The following is a 23655-nucleotide window of genomic DNA, read 5'->3' as shown; positions in this document are numbered from 1 at the left end:
AGTAAAGTCACTGGGAGATAAGATCTGAAGTCTGGAGTAGGCTTACTTACTCCCAATCTGGATGACCTGAACCCAAATCTCTGCATGCCTCAATGGCAAAGAGAGAAGAGGAGGGTTACAAAGTTCCACTGATTTCACATGTTCTATTTTTTTCTATTTCATTTTTTACTTAATTATACTTGAGTAGCTGTATAGCTTCTTTACTCGTCTAAAAGTATAAGAAGCACAAATAAAACATTAAATGCATATTTCTTAACAATTATAACATTTTAAGTGGCCATAATTTAGTGTAGAAAATAATGTAAAAGAAAAAAACATATTTTCCAATATTTTTATTTAAATTAGCAAAATTAACTTAAAGAAATTCTAAACTTTTAAAACTCTGAGAGTTTGGAAGCATTAAACCAGAAGTTATAATATATAAACTGTCCAGAATCTTCCCCAAGACTATTAGCTCAGATACTCATTTTGTCCAACCACCTCAGCAAAAAAAAAAAAAAAAAAAAAAAAACAATGAAAAAGAAGTAACTTTACCCACTTTTTGTCCCCACACCCTTCTTTTTTATTTTTATTTTTATTTTTATCCTTTTTCAGGGCAATTTCAACATTTAAATGTTGGGGCTAGAGGTGAAATTTGAAGCAGCACTTCTAGATTTTATTTCTACTCTGGTTTTCAAGAAAATGGTAGATACCAAATGAGTAAGCCAATCCTAGGGCTTTGGACTTCTACGTAGACATCTAAGATGCCACTGAATCAGCATCTGCTTGGAAGACATGAACTGAGCATCTGTTATACTCTAGGCAGAAATATGGGTGCAAGGTGGTCCACGCACCTATTGTGTATTCATACTAGAGGCTGACATAAAGATTTCTGAATAGGATAAATGACACCTGGAAGTATAACGTGCTGAGATCATGCAGTCATATTCCAGAGGAGCAAATAAATACAAAATGAGTTGCAGTAAAACACTATGATTTAGAATTGTAGATTGTTCTTTTAAAAAACTTTAATGCTTACAACTAAAAGCTCAAGTGCCTATTGATTGAATGTCCCCTTTGCCAAGGAGAGTCATCAAACCCTGATGCAGTTCTAACCCCTGTGATTGAGGGAAAAGAAAAGAAGATTGGATTGTAGAGAAGCAGGCTGTATTCAAGTCTAATAAAGTTTCTTAGAAAGGGAGTCATTGCACCAAAGCTGTTAAAAGGGACTACTTATGGGAATGGGCTGCCTCAGTAAGCTGCTGTGCTCAGTTACTAGCTGGAAGTCATACAAACTCAGTCTTGAGCTCACAGTGTTAGTAACTGGGGCTGCCTGAAGACTTGAATAGTGTATTCCATAGCTGCCAAACAGGTCAAATTCAAGCATTAGATGGAAGATGAGGGAATATGATGGTGGAGAGGGTCTCTAACTATCTTATAAATATTTATATCACTTGTCATGGTAAGCCAGAAAAGAATTAAGAGGTATTTAAGAGATAGGTTTGAAATCTCAGACAAAATTGGGACCTATGGATTTCTGGTGGCCCAATTTCCATGGATAAAAAGGGGAGAACATGGAACCAGAATGTTAAAAGAACAAATTTTCACAGGGACCAAAAAAAATAAACATGTCTTTCCTTTTCACTGCTTTTTAAAACTCTGTGTGAGGTGCCTTCCCTTTCCTGGAGTGAAAGTTTGAGCAAGTCCCATAAACTTTTAGGATGCTACTGAACAAGAAAAATGTTTTCTGGTCACCTTTGACCATGAGCAGACATTAATTGGGTAATAAAGGCATCCAAGTGGCTTAACAATCACTGGCATCCATCTCTCCTTTCACCACTTAAAAACTCTCATCCTCTGTCTGCCTCTCTTCTTTTCTCCTTCTCTTTGTCCTCATCTTTCTCCTTCACTCTCCTCTTCTTCTCCCTCTCTCTCTTTCTCTGTATTCCTCTTCCTTTCCACCTGCTTCTTCTTCCTCCTCCTCCTTCTTGTTCTCCCTCCTTCTGCTCTTCCCCATCTTACTCTCCTTCTCGTACTCTTCTCCCTCCTCCTCTTCCTCCTTCTCCTAATTCTCGTGTCTGCCCCTACAGTCTTTACTGGATTTTCTCTCTGTCCTCAGTAGCATGGGTTAGGCATAAGGAGAAAAACTGGGGGGTCATGAAAGTTGTAAAGTGGGGTATGCCAATGTTGACCTCTGTGGCATGGCTCTATGAGCTTAATGGATGCCAAGAGCAGACATTCTTTCTTCTAAAGAACAGGATGAGTTTATTGGGGTTTCTCCCCTGGAAACCTCCCACCATTGTTCCCAAAATGTAGCAAAATGTATCAGGCTGCTTGCTGTCTGACCTATTTCCACCACCATCTCTGCATCTAATAACACCATGAGTGTCTTTCATTAGAGGTTGTCTTTACCCTAGTGTGATTCTCTTCAGGCAAAATCCCTGATCCCAAGATGAAGGTAACTTCTTCAACAGTCCACATGATTCCCAAGAGTCCATCATAAGTGAAAGTGCACCCATTTTCCATTGCAGATTCTTTACAAGCCAAGACAAGATGGCCAAATAGACACACTCACTACTGTGCTTATATTGTCCAAGCATGGGACCAACTCCCAACTCTGAAGGAACTTTGATAGATCAATATTGAGCTATCCAAGTGGTCTTCTTGGCCCCCTATTTCCACTTTTGAAGTGAGTGGAATCATCCCTCTTAAAGTGACTGTATGATAGAGAGAGACCTCACTTTCTCCAAATAATCCCTTTTTTCTTTCTTTAATCTTAATCCTTTCATGTCCTTGAAGCCATGGAATAATACTGGATGAACCAGAGGTAAGAATGAATGTCTTAGAATGTGAGGGTTAAGAAAGGCTTAATGAAAGTGTCGATGAGGAAGAAATAATAATATTGAAGCTGTAAAGATCTTTTTGCAGGAAGAGTATTTGAATGTGTGTATACAGATGTAGAAAACAACCCACTGATATAAGTTAAAACCTTGTACTGGAAGAGAAACCAAAGAAACAAGTGCCCAGATATTCTCTTTCCACCTACTAGTCTCCTCATAGCTCACACTAGCTGACCCTAGCTGGAAGTCAAAAGCGAAAAGTATGGGACCTCCGTTCAAGAATATCCAGTGTGACCTCTTTTCCATGGGGCCTGTCTCTGGCTCAGGAGGACATATCCACTCTTTAGTCAACAGACCAAGGGACTCAGAACATCTCTAATGTCATTTTCTCTCCACTTGTCATCCTTAGAACTGCCTAGCAGAAACTGCATGTCTAATCCCAGCTTCTGCACCCCACACACTCCAGGAGAAATGGGTCATCTCTTCATAGTGTTCCCCTGAAACCACTTTCAGCCTCAAGTGTATGTGCTGCGGGTGTGGGTGGGTGGGACTCTGCACTCTCCACCCTGTACATTAGGCTGCAGCAAGTTGCAGTGTATATAAGGATGATAAGTCTAAAAGTTCCACAATTCTCACTCAAAGATCTCTTCTTTACTGTCTCCTTGGATCTCAACCTTCACCCATCATAACCATGTGGTGATTATGCTGATCAGTCATGAGATCCACCTTGTGCAGGGCAGGAAGTACAGCCTATGGGGCTTAACCTAATCAATGAACTAATGCCTGATGGGATTAACTGAGTGGTCCTGGAGGCAGGTGGGATGTCATTAGAGGAAGTAGTTCATTGAGGGGGTGGCTTTGGGATATATATTTGTATCTGGCAAGTGGAGACCTGTCTCGTCCAGCGAGTACAATGAAGACTCGGCTCTCAAATGAAGTTTTAAGGTCTTTATTTTTATGGGACAGCTTCTGAGCCGAGTGCCTGGTTCTTCCTCCTCCTCCACCGCTGCCGTCTTCTTTTTCTTCTCTTGTCCCGCAGATCTCTCTCTCCTTCTCTTGTTGTGCAGTTTTCTCTCTCCTTCTTTTCTCTCGTGCAGCTGTCACTTCTCTCTTCTTCCTCTCTCGTCGTGCCGCGGCTGCCTCTCCTCTTTTCCCCTCCCGCAGCTGCTGCCTGCCCTCCTTGCCTTGCTTGCTCTGCCTTGCTTGCTCCCTCCGCCGCACAAAATAGGCAGCTTTATTGGATATAACAGCCAATCACCTTAACCGGTCAGGCGTTTGGCAAGTGGAGACTTAATGGTGGGTAATGAGGACATGTACTGATCACGAGCTAAGCACGGTCTCGGAGGAGATCAGTCAGCCAATAGAAAGCACTTGCAGCTGGGCTTCTCGGCGCCATAGGGCGAGGCCAGCCACCACTGCGGGCCCTACAGGGCAGCGGCCTCCAACAGAGACCTCTCTCTCTGCTCTCTGATCACCATGTGAACTGCTTCCTTTTGCCATTCTTCAGGGCTTACCTTGAGCCCTGAAGAATGGAGCTGGCCTTCTATGGACTAAGACCTCTGATACCATGAGCCCTCAAATAAACTTTTCCTCCTCTACAATTGTTCTGGTTGGGTCCTTTAGTCACAGCAGTGAAAAAACTGACTAAAAGTAGGAAAATATAAAAGAAGCTTAATTTGTGATTAAAGACAAGATATGGTGAGAAAAAATGAGAGTCCAGCAGAGGAAATGTCATCAAGGAAAAGGTGTGAGTTTCTCTAAAATATTGCAACTTTATAAAGTCGCCCTAGTAGAAAACCAGATTTTGTAATTAAATTAACTCATTCTGGTAGGATTATCTTATTTTTCTTTCTTCTTCTACTCTTTTATATGCAGTATATAAGTTCTTCAGAAATAGTTAACACAGAATGAACTAATTGTTAGTTTTTGTCACAGAATGTTTTTTGAACATTTCATTGGGCTCAGTGTACTGCTTGCAGAAATATAAACAAGATCATACAGTTTTTGTTTAATCTATGGATCACAATGTCTCTGTATCACAGGAAGGACCATTAGCAACCCCTCAGTGACTAAGAATCCATATTCTCCCAGTTCAGAGAGGCTTCTATGGAGGCTTTGGGCTCAATTAGAAAATAGTCTGCAGATATATCTCCTGAGTAAGTTCAGACAAACACTTCAGTAATGTGAAACCACAAACCTAATTATGTTATTTCCAGGCAAGTATCTAAAATTTTACAGTGCAGCTGTTTAAAGATTTAAAAACCCTTATCTCCCATTCAGAATTAGGAGAGTAGTAGACTTTTAGCAATAAACATAATGAGCAGCACATGAAGTCTAGTGATCACCATGCCAGACTGCAATATTTAACAAAATTATTATCACAATTTCCCCCCAAATTAATTCTCCAATTCCAGTAAAAAGACCAACATACAAAAAAGAAAGAAAGAAAGAAAGAAAGAAAGAAAGAAAGAAAGAAAGAAAGAAAGAAAGAAAGAAAGAAAGAGAAAAACACCAAAAAAAACAAAAGCAAAAATCTTTCTGGACTTCCAAATTTTCTAATTCAGATTGTTTTATAATATCTCTTATAAAATTAAAAAAATATGAAATGTAACTAAATCCAATATGCCCTGTTGTGCTGAAAGCAGAGTGTTCTTTTCTAAGCACAATAGGCTCTTATGGAAAGTAGAAAAAGCAATGGTGGAACAAAACTGGCCAAACAGTGCAGCAGTCACAGATTTCAGAATGAGAGGTATGTGATATTGGGAAGACTTGTTGGAGGGCAATATAAAGTACTACCTCTGTCTCTGAAGCAGGACCCTCTGACTGGCACTCTGGGTCCCTGACTGTGATCTTGGGCTCCCTGTGGAAAGGAAGGGGTGACAGCAAACTTGAGGTGACACCACCTCTTTCTTGCCTACTGTGTAACTGAAAAAGCCTTCACCCTGTGGTCCTAATGGACAGTCTCAGGTTGCTAGGAAAGGGAAAGCCAGATTCTTGGACTCATTCTAGTTTGGAACCTAGCTCAATATTCCCAAGTCTGTTTTTGTTTTTATTTTTATTTATGTATTTATTTATTGTTCTAGAACAGCATTCAAGAGCATCTCTGCAACCAAACAAAGTGGGTTTGCACCCCAACTCTGCTATTTACTGTGTCCTGTGGGGCATGGGCACATTCCCTAAACTCTCATTTGTGAAGGCTATCACATCAGTTCTTGCCTCATGGTTTTATTGGAGAATTAAATGGGTTCATATTTGGAAAATCCTTAAAACATTGTGAGACACATACTATGTAGTAACTAAATGAACCAGTAAAAACTCCCTTCTTCTCTGACCCCAAATCTGTTCTCAGCAGATGAGGTTTGGAATGACAGGATAAGATGAAGCTTGTCATGACTAGAAGCTAGGGCTGTCACCCTGGTGCTTGTTCTGGGCTGGTGTGTTGAGGAGAGAGTTGACATTATCACATTTCCTCATCTGTCGAACAAATATCTATACAGGAATAAGATGTGTTGGGCATTTTATATGCACTTAAAATTATTAACACACTTAAATCCCCATAACTACCAGAAGGGCATAGAAACATGGGATAATGCCCCACAATAGCAACTTTGATTTGGCAGTGAAGTAGCTATATTAGTTTCTATTGTTGTCATCATAGATTAGCACAGATTTAGAAGCTTCAAAAATACTCATTTATTTTTCAGTTTCTTCTGTGAGTCATAATCCAAAACCAATGTGAGTTAGCTGGATCCTGTGCTTAGGACTTTGCTGGTCAAAAGCAAGATGCCCACAGGGTCGCATTTCTTTTTGAAAGGAAGACTCTGCCACAAGCTCGTGTAAGATATTGTCAAAAGTCAGTTAGTCCACACTTTTCCTGCACATCCTTCCTATATTTCAGATCTGACTTTCTCTTCAGCCTCTGCTTTCTGCTTTCAAGTGCTCATGTTATTTTGTAGGAACCAACCTGTAAACCTGGGCCATCTACCAAACATACAAAAATTTCCTTTTGATAAGTTAAATAACATAACTTAGGGTGTGACAAGAGAGTCTTCCATTGCCTTGAGGAGAACACAATTAAAAATCAGAATTTCAGGAAAGTAAAGGTAATGTTAAGATTATATATTGATCAAACTATAATAAAATAACCTTCATCCAAGAACAGAAAGAGTAAAATAAAAAGGAAATTAAAAGCAAGAGCAAAAACTTATCTCCCTTGGTTTTTGCACTTGATTCAAATTTTGACATCGTTTTGCATTTTCTAAAGGAAAGAGTTAAGAAATTCAATTTTTCTTTCCTCACCAATGGGAATAATTCTGGAAGGAACTGTAATATTTTTAACTATTCCCCTTCAGTTGTTTATCTTCTCTACACTCTTACTCATAAATGCTCATTGGTAAGCCTTGGAGATGGAGCCCTGTCTCACAAAAAGCTCATACCTGGGAGACAGAAGAGATAGACATGCAAATAAGTAAATGTAAGACTGCCTTCCAGGGTTGAGACTGAAGCCTCTACAAGGTGGAGGAACTCTGAGAAGAATGCTCAGCCTCTGCAGCAAGGCAGGAAATTCCACAATAAGGCATTAGTTTTGCATATTGTTCCAGATAGCATAAAGCAAGGAGGTGTGAAGGGTCTTGGGGTCGTGTGTGGGGAACAAGTATATGCCTCAGATAAAAGCTGCTTAGGGTATCCTAACCCACTTCTTGGCTGAGAAGAGGAAAGGGCCAATGACAAGCAGAGGAAAAGACTGCAGTTGACCACTTAGGAGTGATCAGGCAGGGAGATTGTAACCAGGATAAAGGGACACATGAGGTAATGTGGTATAGCACAATCAGAGTCCATCGAGGGCTGAATAAATGCTGGGGAACTGAACTCGATGTATTTATGTAGTGCCATAAAGCACTGGAGCTTTAAGGCCTGGAGCTCAATGCCTGGGTCAATGGTTAGTATGCCTGATGCTAGACTAAGGGAGCTTGTAGACCATTTACCATCCTATCCTCTATGAAGGATGAAGGTGTCATGAAAATCATCACTTATTACATTCCATAGTATTGTTAAATATACCTTCACCCCAATTCATTGAGATGTTTCTGTCAAGTGTATATAGCTTGCTATATGTCAAAAGCACCTCAATAAAGTGGTTAATAAAAAAGAAAACAAGTGCAGTTGACTGAACTTCAGCCAGACCTTCCAGAGTATAGATTTTTGAACAAAATAAATTTGACTATTATCATAATCTATGAGTATAATCCATAATGCAATCCATGATATTGGAAACACCAAACCCAGTAGATTTCTTCATTGTGCATTGTGTTTGTGTACACGTATAATGGTAATGAAGGTTGGCCAATCAAAACAGTTTTAACTTGAAACTGTTTTTCATAGAAAAGTATTCAAGAGTCCAAAAATACTACCAGAAGTCAAATTTTCTTTTATAAATAAAATTTAAATCACTAAATGTGGTCAATAAAGATTAATTTTTTAATAAAGATGCTTGACATTCTTTCTTTAAAGGTAATGGTCATTTTATTGGAAAGGAAAGACTACCATTTACAACTTGGGATGGCTTATTAAATTGTAACTTCTTTAACAGCAAAGTTGATGACTGTGCTGACATCCACAGCCACAACCTACTCTGCTGGTTCCAAATTATGATTCAGAAATTTTGAAAACTGAGAATCCAAAAATGATCCCTCGGTAAAGGTTTAGTATGAAAATTTTGTGTGAGCAGTGACAGCCTGACTCTCAGTTATTCTAATACAATGCAGACAATGCTAAACCAACACATGTGGGCATGCCACCAGGTGTCCCATTGAAACCACAATTTAGCCTTTCCCCATTTTCTGCACATCATCCTGATAGTTTCTAAAATGCCTGACACCATCTCCAGGGCAGTGATCCTCAAGTTTGGCTGCAGATTAGAATTCCAATGTCCAGACTGGGATTCACACCAATCACATCAGAGTTCTGTTGTCTGGCATGAGCATTAGCACTTTAAAAGTCCAGCAAGAGATTCCAATATACAAAGTTGAGCACTACTGATCCAGGAAAAGAATTATGTGAGGAGGACAAGATGAATTATTTTCTTGAGTTTTAACATAAAACCTTACATTTGTGGGGTGGTTAAAGATGAGAGATCCTTGCAAAAGTGACTTTATATTATCAGTGGATTGTTAATAGATTAACCCACCAAAATCTAGTTAACAATTATTGAAAATATTAGGATAGTGGCTGTTTTAGTCAGCTTTTTTGCTGCTGTAACCAAAAGACTTTACAAGAACAATTTTAGAGGAAGAATCGTTTATTTAGGGCTCACGGTTTCAGAGGTTTCAATCCACAAATGACAAACTTCATTGCTCTGGGTCCAAGATGAGGAAGGACATAATGACAGAAAGACATGGCAGAGGAAAGCATCTCAGGACATGGCAAACAGGAAGCAGATTGAAAGCTCCACCCACCAGGCACAAAATTTAAATCTCAAAGGCAAACCCCCAGTGACCCACCTCCTCCAGCCACTCCCTACCTGCCTATAGTTACCTTCCAGTTAATCCATATCTGTGGATTAATGCACTGATTAGGTTAACATTCTCATAATCGAATCATTTCACCTTTAAACTTTCTTGCACTGTTTTACACATGAGCTTCTGGGGACACATTGTATCTAGACTGCAACAGTGACTTAGATGTATGTTTTAACAAGTATATGGGAAATAAAAATAAATTCCATCAACATAGAGTTCCAAAGAAATGAGAAGCTGAAATAAAAGTTTTTATTTAACATTTAAAATTGACATATACTTAATGTTTTAGTGGTGCCCTTCACAACTTTCTTGACTCCAAAATCCTTTCTCCTCCTCTCCCTTTCATTCTTTTGGAGATCTAGAGACAACCCAGAACACAGTTTAAGGATGCATATAAATGGCATCATATAACATGTAACCTTTTGAGATTGGCTTCTTCCACTAAATATAATGCCTTTAAGAAATGTACAAGTAAGTACTGAGTTCAAGTACTAAGTACTGAGTGCTCTTCTATTTTACAAACAAACCACAGTTTTTTTTTAATTCTTTCTCATTGGGGACTTTTGGGTTATTTCCAGTTGTTGGTGATCATAAGTAAAGTTGCTTTCATACTCAAGTACAGGTTTTTTTATGCAAACATATCTATTTTTCTGAAGTACAATTCCATAAGTGGGATTGCTGTATTTATTAGACTGTGCATGTATGAAAATGTCTGTAAGACCTGTCAAACTGGTTTCAAGAGTGACTGAAGAATTTTTTATTCCTGCCAACAATGTATGAGAAATTAAATTGTTCCACATTTTGCCCATAATTTGTGCTGTCATTATCATTACCTTTTATAATTTTAACTATTCTAATACTGTGAAGTAAGATGTCATAATGGTTTTAATTTTCATTTCCCTAATGACCTATGATACCAGGCAATTTTTATGTGACTTTTTTCATCAGTATATCATACTCTTTAGTAAAGTGTTAAAGACTTTTGCCATTGTTTGTAAATGATATGCTTTTTTGTAGTTTAGTTTGAGAGTTCTTTTATGTATATTCTAAAATAAATCTTCAAATATGTGATTTTCAAATATTTTCCTTTTCATTATTTGTAACAGAAAAAATGTTCAGAATTCTTCTGAAACCCCGTTTAACATTTTTAAATGTTAAGGATCAGGTGTTTGTTGTTAAAGCTAAATTTTCTTTATACAGTCAAGGTTGTAGTAATTTTCTCTTATTTTTCCTTCTAAAAGTTTTGTAATATTATATTTTGCATTTATTTTTACCTTCCATTTTGAATTCATTTTTTAAATAAGACTGGAGATTTAAATCAAGGTTCATTGTTTTGCATATGGAAGTCCAATTGTTTGAACATCATGATTTGAAAATGTTACATTACTTCCATTTTCACTTTTGTCAAAATCAGTTTATATGGATCTTCATGTGGACATTGTTCTGTTCCATTTATCTTTGTCTATTCCTTTAGCAGTATTCCTTTTTCTTGGCTACTCCAATAATGCTAAAAATTGGAGCATGTTAGTCTTACAACTTTATTATTTTACACAATTGTTTTAAATGTTCTATTTCCATGACCTTTGCATACATATTATAGAATCAGTTTGTATGTATCCATAAAAAAATCTTTCTTGAATTTTTAATGGAACTGTGTCAAGTCTATAGGTTAACTTAGGGAGCATTGGCATTTTAACATAAGTGAATCTTCTCATTTACGAGCACATTATGTCTTGCCATTTGTTCATGTATTCTTTAATTTCTTTCCTCAGTGGATATATACATACACATACATAAACACAAGTTTTGTTTGCTTTCTATATACATATCTCCTATTTTTGGCATTATTGTAAATGTAATTTTTAAAAAATGTAATCAACAAGTAATAATTATATCTACTTTGTGCAATCTGATATTTGCTATATGTTTATATTTTTGTCTTTCTTACTTTATTTTACTTAATATAATGTCCTCTAGAGTCATTCATATTGTCAGAAAAATAGAGAATTTCTTTCTTTTTTATGACTGAAAAAAAATTTTAGTTTTCAAATTGTTTATTGCAAGTGTACAGAAATGCAATTCTTTTTGTGATATGCTTTTGCATTCCATGGCTTTGTTAAATAAATTCACTTATTAGTCCTAGGGGCATTTATTTGTAGATGCCACAAGATTTTGTACACAGATAATTATAATCACTTCTGAGAAGTAGAATGAACCCCCTACTCATAATTTAGTTTTAATATCAACACTGATGTTGTCACTCCATCAAGGTATGAAAATGTTTATTACACATATAATGGAGGGCAAGGTTGGCTCCCAAGTCAGTCCAAAGATGTCTGCATCAGTGTGAGAAGACTGACTGGACTTCTATTGTGGTTGCAGGGTGGGGAAAGAGTGAGGGTTTCCGCAAGTGTATCAGGGATTACAGGGTTTGAACTTGCAACTAGCACAGAAGAAGGGGCATTCTTACTGGGCTTTCTCATTGTGTTTTCAGATGGGAGACCATAAAGGACAAAGTGAGAGTGGTGATTGAAAGCTATTGTCAATCAAACACCAAAATCTGAGTCAAGTTCTTTATTATACAAATACATTTCCTTTAAGGACAGTTTTCTTTCTTTCTTTCCAATGTGTCTTTTGTTTTGTTTTGCTTTGCTTTTTATTTTTTTTTGCATTTTTGTAATGGCTCGAGTTTTCAGTATGATATTGAATAGGAGTCATAACAGTAGACATCTTGCCTTGCTCCAAAAACTGGGTAAAGCATTCAGTTTTCATAAGTTATATGATGTCAGTCACGTAAGTAAGAGAAAGTGCATAATCTTATAAATAAATGCATGCAAAATCAAGAAAATAGTTCACATTCTTTCATGATAAAACTTCTCAGAAACCAGGGATAAAAGGGAAATGCTAATCTCACAAAATGAGTTTGGAGGTTTTCCTTCATCTTCAAATTTGAAAAGAGTTTGAGGGGAATTGGCATTCATTTTTTTCTTAAACTTTTGATAAATCCACCAGTAAAGTCCTCAGATTCAGTGATATGATTTGTTGGGAGATTTTTTTTTTATTTCTATTTCATTTGTTTTACCTTTATTGTTCTGCTCAATTTTCTACTTATTGATAATTCAGTTTTTGTGGGAGTAAATGTTTCTAAGAATTTATCCACTTGTTCAAGTTTATCAAATTTGTACAATTATTCATAGAAGTCTCTTTTGGTACTTTACATTTTTGCACTATCAGTTGTAATGTCAATTCTAATTAGATTTACATCTCTTTTTGCTTAGTCTACCCAAAGTTCTGCAAATTTTGTTTATCTTTCTCAAAACCATATTTTCATTTTACTAAATTTTCCTATTGTTTTTCTAGCCTCTAATTGATTTAATTTTGCTTTTATATTTATCCCTTCCTTTTGACACTGGCTTTGTTATTTTTTATTGCTTTGAGGTATAAAGTTAGGTTGCTTATTCCGGATATTTCTTTTTTCTTAATGCAGGGAGTTATTGATAAAAATTTCCCTTTTGGAAATCCCTTTTCTGCATTCCATAGGTTTTCATAAGTTCTTTCCATTTTAATTTGTTCTAAATATTTTATTTCGTTTTTGATTTCTTCTTAGATCCAATGATTGTTTAGACTGTGTTGCTCAATTTCTCCTTATTTGTGAATTTTCCCATTTTGTTCCTACTATTTATTTCCAGGTTTCAATCCCGTGGTCAAAAAAAAAAAGAAAAATTGGTATGATTTTATTCCGTCTGTATTTCCTAAGAATTTTCTGAACTCTCAGTCATCTGTCCTGGGGAAAGATCCAGAATGCTTGAGTAAAGAGTGTGTCTTCTATTGGTGTTGGATGGAATGTCCTATATAGGTCCATTCAGTCTATTCAATCCATTGTGTCTTTCAAGCTCAACGTGTCCTCATTGTTGGACATTGCCCTAGTCCAGTGCTGGAATCTGATGCAGTACTGAAACAGGGATATTGAAGTTTCCTACTATTTATTTCTGTATTGTTATCCATTTGTCCCTACCTTACTACTTTAACACCTGTCTTGTTCAAGTGCTCTAGTACTGAGTGCATATTATAACTGCTTTATCATCTTGATGACTTGACCCCCTTAATATGATGTCCTTCTTTGTCACTTGTGTGAGCTTTTGACTTAAAGTTCACATTGTGTTATAAGCAGAGCCTTCCTGCCGTGGTTTGGATGGAATATTATTTTCTATCCCATCACATTCTATGTGTAGTTTTAAACTAAAGTTAGTCTCTTGCAGGCAGCATATACTTGTATCTTTTTTTTTTCCATTCACACATTCTTTGCTTTTTGATTAGAGAGTTGAGTCCATTTACATTTAAAATAATTACTGATAGGAGAGGTCTTGAGATTTACAGCTGTCATTTTGTTGTTTTCTATGGTTTTAGTTCCTTTGTTTCTATTCTGCCTCTCTTGCTATCTTCCTTTGTAATTTAATTATTTTTTATGGTGGTTGATTTGATTCTTTTAATCTTTTCTCTACCAACTACAGGCTTTTTCTCTGTGACTGTCATAAGGCTTAATATGAGATTACCATATGGCTTTACCATAAAACATCTCATAACAGTCTGTTTAATTTAAGTTGATAACAATTTAACTTTACTACCTACAAGAATTATATACTTTAACATCTCTTCCCCCATTTTTATGTTATTAATGTCATAGTTTACCTCATTTATATATCATAAATTCATTAACAACTAGTTCTTTTTAATGCATTTGTCATTTGCCTTTCATACTAAAGTTTAAAGTGATTTATGCACCATCATTGCAGTATTAGAGTATTCTTAATTTGTGTTCTTGCTTTTACAGTAAATTTTAAATTTTCATCTATTTTCACACTGTTCATTAACATCCTGTCTTTTCAACTTGGATAACTACCTTTAGCATTTCAGAAAGTAGGTCTAGTGATAAGGAACTCTCACAGCTTTTGTTTGTCTAGGAAAGTACTTTTTCAACTTTACTGAGTATAGTATTCTTAATTTGGTCCTTCAGTACTTTTTCTTTGTGAGGTGTGTCTTCAGATATTTTGCCCATTTTAAACTGGTAGTTCCTCTTCTTACCGTTCTATTTTAAGAGATCTTCATGCATTTTAAACAAGGTTCATTATTAGACATGAAGTTAGCACCTCAGTCCACACCTTGTCTTTCCACTATTCTAACAATGCCTTTCACAGAATAGAAAATGTTTTCTTTTAATTTAAACAGTTCATCTTATCAATTTTTCTTCCATGGATCATGTGTTTGGTAGTATGCTTAAAAATTATCACCAAACCCAAAGTCACCTAGATTTTCTCGAGAAGTTTTATAGTTTTGTGCTTTTCACTCCTTGCACTTTGTCTCGGTTATATGGTTGGATTTGTGGAAGAGATGAAGTCAGGTCTTCTTTCTTCATCTGACTTGGAATCATTCAAGAACATGTAACATTTTATTTCAGAAGATTTCTTTCCTTTTCTTTTTGGTTTACTTTCAACTTTTGTGGATCTATGGTATCATTTTTTGAGTGAGCTAAAAATTTACAAGAATATGAAGAGTGGTTCTCGCATGGTGGGGATTTAAATGCACTTTACATCCCTTTATAGTAGAGCCCCTGGAAGTTGTGTATTCAAGAGCCTACTCTTTAAGATTCTGATTCTAGCTCTGCTCTCTGGCTGATTCCCCATCAAAAAAGTAACTCCACAGATTCAGTACCGTCTGCTACTTTAACACATACAGAGTCATTCAAAAGGAAATTAAAATTAATTTTATGATCAATATGTTAATACAATGCTCTCCTGGCTCATCTCCAACTTCTCAGGATGAGTTAATATATGCGAGGAGAAGTTTCATGATCAAGTAGCTTATCTATTCAGAAAAATTCCAAACCATAACAAACCATGGAAAAGACACAAACCTGTGAATCTTGTACTTTTGTTTCACATCCTATAAAATGTTACTTCTTGGAGTATCTGAATTCCACCTGTGTGTGAAAACTCCACCTCTACTTTGCAGCCCCAGTTGCTCAGAATGTTCTGTCAAGTGTTTATGAGGCTCCTGGCTGTCCCTGCCTTTTCCAAACACTTGCCATGTTATCTCCTAAGACCTGAGACTGCAATGTCATTTCTGCTACTCTGTAGCCTATGGAAGTCCAAGCACAGGCAGATGATTGTGTGTAGTAGCTAGTAGCAATTTGGGATCTTTAGCCACATGTCTGACCCTCCAGTGGTCAACCTGTATCGCATCCTTTGAATACGAATGCCTAGCTCACTGTGTTAGTTTTCTTCTAATGCTGCAAATCCTACAGATGCCATTGAAAAAACATACCTCTCTCCTCACTTTTTCCCCAAGTACTGATAACATGTGAAATGCAAATATGATGGATTTGCCTAATTAGAAATTGGCAACAAGTTCTTTTCACAGACCTATGTCTTCACTTTTTCAAACCCAACATCCATACAGCCAAAATAAGCAATAACCATGGTAACTTAAATCTTGTGCAATTGATATGAGGAAGGTTGGGTGGTTAACTCTTAACTAGGCCCCAAGCACAAAGGGAGACTAATAAATTCTAAGGTAAAAGAGGACAGGGTGCTACTGGGTGTTGATAATAACCATAATAAGGAAATGCAGGAATGTGAAGAGCAATGTTAATCATCATAAATGGTGAGTGGGCGAGGAATGCAGATCCTCAGATATTATGGTGGAATGTCTGTTTACTGCATTTCTTGTCCCTTAGGTTGGCGTCATTCATCCATCGATTCACTCATTTGTATCTTCATCAAATTTTATTTAAACCTCTTCTATATTCCAGGAACAAAGCTTGGCAAAATGATGCAAAGTTGAGAAAAGCATACACGGCTCATGTTCTCACAGAGCTTATGTCGAAATAATTTCAGTATCCATGAACTTGGTGTTATAAGCATGAAGGTATAGAACACCAGAGGAGAATCTATAAGGGCATTAAATCTAGTGGATTCTGAAGATAGAAGAGGCACATGGGAGAGTCAGGATGCTTCAGTGCACTGCTGATAGTTGGGCTGTGGCAAAAGAATGAGTCAGTCAGGAAAAAGCTCATTAAACCTTTCTCCAATTTGCTTTGAGTATCATCTACCATCAGAAAGCTGCCTCTACTTCTGTTCCTCAACAAAAAAAAAAAAGGAGAAAAAAAATTACAAGGCACAGATGGTCATTTTCAGTTCAACCCCCTCCATTACCCTTGAACTATCCTTCACTCATTTGCTCTGTGAATGCATTTCCTCCAACATTGCCTTATAATGTGTTTAGGAGCTGCGTGCTTGCACTTTTGTGCTTATGCGCATTCAGCCCTGATGAAGGTCTGCACAGCCTGGGGTTATGACTGATAAGGTTTCATTGGAAAATAAATAATACTCCAAGATTTCATGACTTCTGGCCACAGGGCCCTATCACCTGCAATAGACAAATTCTCTTTAAATTGAAGTATTTTGTACAAATTTTCTTAAGAATGTCACAGGTTCATCTCTTTTTGTTGGAAAACATTTGCTTTCTCAGGTTTAATCTTAGCTATATAGCTTTATTTTATTATCCAGACATAGGGAAACATGTAGAATAATGGAAATGCTTAGTATTTCATATATTTACAATGTGAATATTAAATTGTGCTAAACAGAAGTTCCACAATTAAAATACTGAGGAAATCACAGTTTTGGAACCCTACTAATAGTCCAGAAAAGACTGTCTTCTGTTCCTTTATCACAGCCTGCTCCGCATACTGCTCTCTCACTTTTCCCCAAGTTGTCTCATAGTTTTGTTTTGTTTTGTTTTGTTTTTTTTAAACAGATGTTAGTTTCCAGCATAGATTAAAAGCTAAGGACTTTTTTCTTATTTATTGAAGTTGCTTTTAAGTTAGGAAATAACAACAGAAAAAAATGATTGTAAAAGAGGCCAATCCCTACCTGCTAAATTTATTTCATAGCAGAAAAATTGTTCCTGAGCAAACGTCTTGTAGGCTGTTTTAACACAATGGGGATTTGTTACAGTCATAAACCCCTGCTGACAAAAGCTTTAACTATATTGGTGACAGCAGATGCTACTAAAATACTGTTTTGTGTTTGAGTTTAGTAGTGTAATATAAATGGAATAATTATGATTGGTTAAGTCTGTTCCCAAAGTGAACTCTAGATCCACAGCAGGGAGCACATAGCCCAAAAAGAGTATAAAGTAATTGGGAATTTTATATGACAAATGTAGCAGTGAATGTATTCATAAAAAGCCTTAGCAATTGCTATAGAATGACTTAATAGCTTGATAAGAAGACCAAATAAAACACTGCAGGAAATGTTTGAAACCTCAAAAGCATTTGTGCTAAGATTCAAGGTAGCCTTTCCAAGGCATGCAGGCTGCCTTCAGTGGTGTGACTGGGAAAGGACCAGACTAACCCTGCGTTTAGACCCTTTGTCTGTCAATAGCATTGTGATCTTGAACAATCTGCAGCTATTTCTTCTTTTCCTCAAATATTAGCACTATTTCTTGTCCTGGTCATTATTGATTTGCAAATGATGATAAGCAGATCCCTTTGTTGTTAGGGATTAATGGCTGTATAAATCCCCAAGTGTTAAAATTCACTCTAAATATAATTACTCAAAAGCAATCTTTCTCCTATGAAATAAATTTTGTTTGCAGTGATTGGCCACTTTTCCAAATCACTTTCATTGTTATTTTCTTACTTAAAAGGTGAATAATCAGATTTCCAGTTACTAAGTTCTGATATTTGCTGGGGAAGAGAAGGAAAGGAGGAGTAGGAGGAGGGGAAAGAGAGAAAAGAAAGGAGATGAAGTAAGTAGGGCATACAAAAGAATTTTATAAAGCCCTTTAATGATTTCCTATAATGTTCAAAATAAAACCCAGGTTTATTAATGGTAGCTGGCAGACTGATACCCATTATCTCATGTCTGGTTTCCTTTCCACTTTCATCTCCTGGTCTTCTCTCCCTGATCATTCTTTATTTTGGTGGGGGGGGGTGGGTGGCACTGGGCATTGAACCCAGGAGTGCTTACCCACTAAGCCACATCCCCAGCCCCTTTTATTTTTTTATTTTGTGACAGGACCTCCATAAGTTGCTTAGAGCCTTGCTAAGTTGTTGAGACTGACTCTAAATTTGAGTCCTCCTGCCTCCGCCTCCAAAGCTGGTGGGATTACAGGCATGAGCCACTGCACCCAGATTTCCCGGATCATTTTGAACAAACCCCCAGTCCTTCTAGCTGTTCCTTTGACATGATAGGCTCACAGTTGCCTCAGGGAGTTTGCACTTTCTATTCCTTTTCTTGGAATGCTCTTTCTCCTCTGATCCTTTTTATCACTGGCTAGCAGAGATACCTAAAATAAATTTCAGGGCCTTTATTAAATGATCTTTCAAGATTATAATAAAAGCACAAACCTACCACTACAAATATCAGGAAAATATGAATTTAAAATATTTTGTTGCTCTTTAAAATTTAATTTTTAATTGACATAAACCATAAAAATGGTACATATTTATGGGGTACTATGTGATATGTTGACACATGTATACATTTGGTAATGTTTAAATCAAGATATACAATATCTCTCTCCTAAAGTATTTATGATTTGAAAGGTGAAAACATCCAAGCTCCTTTCTTCTAGCTTTTTGAAATGTAAAGTACATCACCATTATCTAAAGTCACTCTGCTGTGCAAGCTCACCCCAAATGTCTCACTCCTATCTAACTCTGTTAGTACACGTTGATCAAACTCTCCTTCCCCATGAGTCTCTCCAGCCTCTGATAACCAGCATTCTACTTTGAACTTCTATAAGATTGACATTTTTGGATTCCACATATGAGTGAGGAATACTATCCTTGTTAAGTAAATCAACTTTTGGAATAAAATTTTATAGTTACAAAATTAGTACTCTACCAACTCATGATTTTGATGTCATAATTAAACAATTGAAATATCCATATGCTACTGGTGGAATTTTAATCACACACATTTTGAGGAGAAATAAATTTGCAACATATATGTCAAGAACTATAAAATACTTTAAAGCATCCACACACAAAAAAGTCACTTTTAGAAATGATTCCCAAATATTGTCAATCTCTGTGTATTATGTACAGTATTGAAATGCAAATCAATCTTTAATAAAATGATCAAGTATATTGGCAGTTAAACATAATTATACCAGGTATAAACATCCAAATGTTAATTATCATGGATATGTTAAAAACTAGAAAATATTTATATTATGTTAACGAGAAAAAAGAAGTAAAATAAAACTAAAACAAATTTGTATAAGGACAAACACCAGAAGGTGATTTGCAAAAGTAAATCTAATCTTGTTCTATCTTTTTTAAAACTGTACTCAATGCTTGGTTTAAACAATGCTTTACAATTTTAAGTGAGAAAACACTGTGATCTCATGTCCCCGGAGTGTGTAGTTATCATGCTAATTTCTAACTTTGTATAATTCATCTCAAGTTTTTAAAAAACAACTTATTTCATTATCTGCAGACCCTGAGACTTACCACATGCCTGGGCAGTGGTGATAAACTGGGTTCTGCCTCTTGAATCCAACTACATTGATGGACATGATACAGAGTGAGAAAATTTGAGATTTCCCCATTCATTTTTGTTCAATAACTGTTAAATTGCAATCAAATTATTAAAATGCAATCAAGAAATCAGTTGAACATGACACCACGGTAAGGAAATGCCAGTGCACAAAGGCTTTGATCAGTAAAACAACTACTTTTTTAGTGGTTTACTTTTGAGAAGTGTTTATGCAAATTGACCCTCCATCCAGGTCATCATTTACCTGATGGTTACCATGTGTTTTGGGGAGGCTTTGCCTAAATTTTATTTTTGGTAATTAAAATGATCCAAAAAAATGGAGGCAAATTAACATTCTAAAAATGTAAGGAAAGGATGAACATTTTACTGAGGCAAGATTAAAAACCAAACATATTTAATAGTTAGCTAATTGCTACTGCTGTATAAGAAATATCCTCAAACTTAGTGGTCAATTGTAGTAACATACTCATTTCTCATTCACATGTTTATAATTGATGAAATCTCGCTTAGGTAGGCTAGGTTCCTAACAGCAAAGTGTAGATTGCAGGATTAATTCACATGTCAGTCATTTCCCTTGTGGATACCAGAAGCATGTTCTTCTTGTTGGCAAAATCAGAATTACAAGATAGGTAGGCAAAACCTCTTAAGACCCAGGCTCAGAAATGTCATATTGTCCCTTTCACTCACTTTACACTGGCCAAAATAAGTTGTATGGTCTGCGTCAACATCAGTGGGTAGAAAATTATACTTGTTGCATGGAGCTGGGTGAACAAGAGGAAATCTACCACCCAGAGAGAGGATAATTGTTTCTAAAATAATAAAGATACAGAGGTGAGAAATGATAATGATTATGTGGCATATGATTAACCACTCCAAAGTAAGTAAAGTACAAAGTAAATTTTGTATTTTTTAATTATGTGTTAAATGACTATTGCAATGATTACTAAAAGTAATGCTAAATAATTAGAAAAATAAAAGTTCAAGTTGACCATAAATACTGTATTTCTTGTATTGATGAGAGAAGTGTGTTATTATTTGAAGGACTTTCAAAGAGAACAGAAAAAATGAAATTATCATTCAATGCCAACAATGTGTTCTGATATAACCCAGCAGATTATGAATAATCCACTTGCAATTTATTTATTCTCTAAGGGTTTCATGGTTTATACACTGCTGTTTTCAAACAGACTTACCTCCGACTGAAGATGAGAAAATATTTGTAGAATGGGGAAATATTTCCATGAATTTTATCTCTTAAGAGATATTGATAAAAAAAAATGACAGTAAAATGAAATAAAAATAGATCTCTTTGGAACTGTTTAAAATGTTCTTATAATTATTACCCTTGCATGCATATAAGCAACAAAGATCACAAGAATTAAAATAAAATCACCAAAGAAAAGTTTACATATCATTTTTACATGACTATGACCCAGACATACTAATGAAACTTGGAAGACAAAATGGATGACTTCATGGATTTAGGGCCCAGGCTTGCTTATGGTATTTTATCCCAAGCACTTCAAATGTACCAACCAACCTGCTGATAGGTATCCCACCATCATACCTCTTTGTCACACTGCTCTTTCAGGAGTTCTATTTGAACATCTTTCTTTCCGAATGTGAGACACTTGGTTCCTTGAAGATTAAAGCAGTCCTTCAGAGATTCTTTGTGTTCTTGCTGTCATGCTCAGCATGTCACTTTCTCTCACAGAGGACTGAGTCACTGTCCTGTAACCATTGCCTATTAATCTCAGGATGCACGAAAATTCAGCCTCTCTGGTTTTGAATTACATAGCAATACCCTGCATCTGATTGAACATGACTATTCAGAAGTTCTGAAGTTTGAGTTTATTGCTTTCTCTCCAGATCTCAACAAGATCTTAGTAATCTTTGCAAATGCAGTTAGATGCGAGTATTTATCTTTCTTCTATAAAGACCAAAAGTTAAGAGCTTTTTTCCACCAATATAGTAAAATGCAATTTTGATGTCACTTTCTGATGTTAAGTAAATTTAATTTAAAATAAAACTGTGTTCCATGTAACCTTTGAAAAATCATTAAGAGATAATTTACTTAAAATTAGAAACGTGATGGAGAGTTGGGATAAAGCAACATGTCTTTATATTCAAAATCTTATTGGAAAGAATCATCTGGAATCCCCTAGAGGGACAACCAGTTCCCTCAATGCTACCAGGTGCTGGCCAGGCCCTCTGATGGCCTTGGTTATGCTGACAGTCACCAAGACATAACCCAAGGTTTCAGTGCAGTGTATGTCCTGGAGGGTGATGTGGCAGCTGGTACTGAAGCTACTCTTCTAGCTGGCGTAGCTGGTGTCATATGTCTACGTGGCTGACCTAGGTAAAACCTTCTCAGAGTTGGGCCTGCAGATTGAGAAAAGGCTGGTTTGGTCTCAGCTCTGAGACATACTGGGGTTTGAATGTTTGTTCCCTATAAAATCATATTGAAATTTAATTTCCATTGGAACAACATTGAGGTATAACCTTTAAGAAATGAATTAAGACAGGAGGTTTCTCCCTTCATACTGTGATGAATGCCATTATAAAAGGAGTTTGGCCCTGTCTCTCTCTTTATCTTTCAGCCGTATGATTCCTTCTGCCTTGTCATGGTAAAACAAGAAGACCACGAAAGATGCCAGCTTCTTAATCTTGGACTTTCAAGCATCCTGAACCAAGAGGACATAAATTTTTATTCTTATTAAATTGCCTAGCCACAGGTACTTTGTTATAGCAGCACAAAATAAAATAAGATATTGGCATAATTGTAAAATTTTAGAAAAAAAGGGAAACTTAGAGACTCATTTCCCCCCATCTTTTTGGTAATGAATATTTAGTAAATTAATGCATGTAGTAAGGCTGTGCAATTATGTTCATGAGTGCCAATGTCTTTTTATGAACCAAAGATACAAAAGTATACACATATTGATACTTTTAGCAGTCCTATGAGCTAGACTTCATTATCATCCTCATCAGATAGAGAGGAAAACTAACACAGAGGTGGATAAGAACAGAGCAGAAGTCCCAAAAAGGAAAGTTTATTATGGAAGTATCCAGGTTCAGAGCCTAAGTTTTCATGGGTAAGGACTAAACAGGTTGAGTGCTGTGAAGCCCAATTATCACCCTCCAAGTGAAAGTCAGTTAATACTCAGGTGTTACCTCCTGACCCCAGAGGACAGCCAAATCTGGCTGTCAAGTAAGGAGGCCTGTGTGGTCAAGCAGTAGTCCCAGATCTCAAGGATCTTATCTTGCTCAAAACATAAGCACAGTAGGAGGGGAAGAGTTGATTGATACACAGTTTGTCAGAAATGCACTTTATGACAGACCTGGTCTCTTTGCTCTCAAACTCACTCTAGCCTTCTATTTTTCCTCTGTCTTATTATATCCCTCTCTGACTTTTTCACTTGTCTCTTTCCTACTCAACCTTTGGAGCCAACCAGTCCTTTATCCATAGTGACTATGGGTTAGTCAAACCCATTCAGAATCTCATATTCCTCTCCAAACTTTTATGATATCCAAATATCTGGAAAGGTGGTTCTTCACTAACATTGAGCACTATTTTGCTGTTCTTTCAGTGTTTACCAGTTTACCTGTAATTATGTTGTTGGTTGTATGTGTACCTTGGTGTCCTGTCCTTAGGATGCCTTTATATAGCCTCAAAGCCTTACTGATCATAAAGCCATGCTTACCTAATTAAATGCCTGACACTGGGAATAAAGAAAAAAATGTTTACTT

This window comes from Sciurus vulgaris (assembly GCF_902686455.1).
Source record: "Sciurus vulgaris genome assembly, chromosome: 13".
Lineage (NCBI taxonomy): Eukaryota > Metazoa > Chordata > Mammalia > Rodentia > Sciuridae > Sciurus > Sciurus vulgaris.
The sequence above is the reverse complement of the archived record's forward strand: the minus strand, read 5'-3'. Positions refer to the sequence as shown.